Consider the following 2,067-nt stretch of genomic DNA (forward strand, 5'->3'; position numbering starts at 1 on the left):
AGCAATCGCCCTGAAAAGAGTCTTTAATTTTCCCTCTGAAATTACACAAGCCAGGCCTCCATCTACAAAGCCCTGCACCTCCTCCCCAAAGTGCCACAGGCTAGCAAGCAAGCCTTTGGGGGCCACATCAGGTCCAAACCAAAACACTGAGGGATATTGGGAGTGGATGTGGACCCGGGTACTAGGAAGGAAGGGAGAAGGTAGAGAAGGGAGTGCCCTTGTGACACAATGGGAAGAGTGGAAGGCTCTTCTGGGACTCACTGGGCCGGGGATCCAAAGCCCCAGGGTAATAAGAGCTCTGTGCAGCTCTGCACACATCCTCCAAAGAGCTGTGCTACTCTGTGAGGCTCTGCGCATGCCCTCCGCACTCTCTCAGTTCCCATATCCGTCTTCATGCTTTCAGCTACAGCTACAACCACCTACAAATATCTGAAGCTTTCTTTGGCTCCAAGAACCCATTGCCCTGTCTAGACCGGCAGAAAGAACTGGAAATGTAGTGCCTCCTTGGGGGCAAAGATCACCTGATAACTGACCAGTCACTGGAGCACTCACTGGCCACAAGAGTGCCCTCCCTGTAGCACCCCGATCCCCCTTTCCCTCTCACAGAGGAAGTCCTACCTCTGCCTTTCTTGTTTCTGGTTCTGCCTGGGAGGAAGCTAATCCAGGGGAAAGAACAGAATACTGTCAGGTCCACAGGAAACTCCATTTCCCCACACTCCAGAAGGCAGAAGGGACAAATGGCTATCTGTGGAACCAATTGGCATACGGTGGCACTTTCTGGCCTCCAGGCTCCTTCAGTGTCACAAGTACCTGTTCCACATTTCAGAGTCCCTGCTTGCACCCTAGCCCTCAGGGACTCCCTGCCCTAAACTCCAGCTCACAGGCTCCCCTCCCCACAGCTGCCCATGTGACTCATTATAACCCTGTATTTTGACTATAGGCCATCTTTTTCTCTTCCATCTTTTTCTCGCCCCCTCTCCCTCTCCCAACAGGTAGGGCACATTTCCACTGGGGCTATGAATTGTATATTTTTCTATGCAGCACACACCCGTTGAAAGTTCCGTCTGGACATCCCTCATTCTTTGTTTCCCTGTCTCTCTCTGTGTCTGTCTGTCTGTCTGTCTGTCTGTCTGTCTGTCTGTCTGGATCTCTCTCCCTTGCTCTCTCTCCCCCTACCCTCGCCTCCCTCCCTCCCCTGCCTCACATCCCCACTCCACTCTGAGATATCCTCTGCTCCCCACCCCCTATAACCCTAGATTTGTTACACAGTGTGAGCTCTGCAGCATGTCTTGGTCTGGACTCCCCAAGGTACATTTCACTCCTTAATGCTTACACCCTCCTCTCTGACTGCTCTCCTGTCCTCCTCATCTGATGCTCACATTCGGTCTCCTGCTTTCTCCATTATCTGTAACATGACATCATTCTTCTTAAAGCAATCCCCTCCTCTTTCTGTGCCGACAGCTGTATGTCCATCTGTCCTTATCTATGAGACTGCAGAAAATCAAAAGCTGTTAGCCTAAAAATCAATTCATTAGGGCTAATCATGTCTGCATGGTATAGTTTGGGTGGTTTTAGGCTTCACATTCACTTGTTTCTAATAGATATATTCTTTGTAGTAAGCATATATGATTTTTTAAAGATTTATTTATTATTATACATAAGTACACTGTAGCTGACTTCAGACACACCAGAAGAGGGCGTCAGATTTTATTACAGGTGGTTGTGAGCCACCATGTGGTTGCTGGGATTTGAACTTAGGACCTTTGGAAGAGCAGTCAGTGCTCTTACTCGCTGAGCCATCTCGCCAGCCCGCATGTATGATTTTTATGAAAACAACTACGTTAATTTTTTTCCCTTAAAAAAGCAAAGGCTAGCCGGGCAGTGGTGGTGCACACCTTTAATCCCAGCACTCGGGAGGCAGAGGCAGGCAGATTTCTGAGTTCGAGGCCAGCTTGGTCTACAAAGTGAGATCCAGGACAGCCAGGGCTACACAGAGAAACCCTATCTCAAAAAACCAAAAAAGAAGAAGAAGAAGAAGAAGAAGAAGAAGAAGAAGAAGAAGAAGAA

This window comes from Mus pahari, chromosome 15 (assembly GCF_900095145.1).
Source record: "Mus pahari chromosome 15, PAHARI_EIJ_v1.1, whole genome shotgun sequence".
NCBI classification, from domain to species: domain Eukaryota; kingdom Metazoa; phylum Chordata; class Mammalia; order Rodentia; family Muridae; genus Mus; species Mus pahari.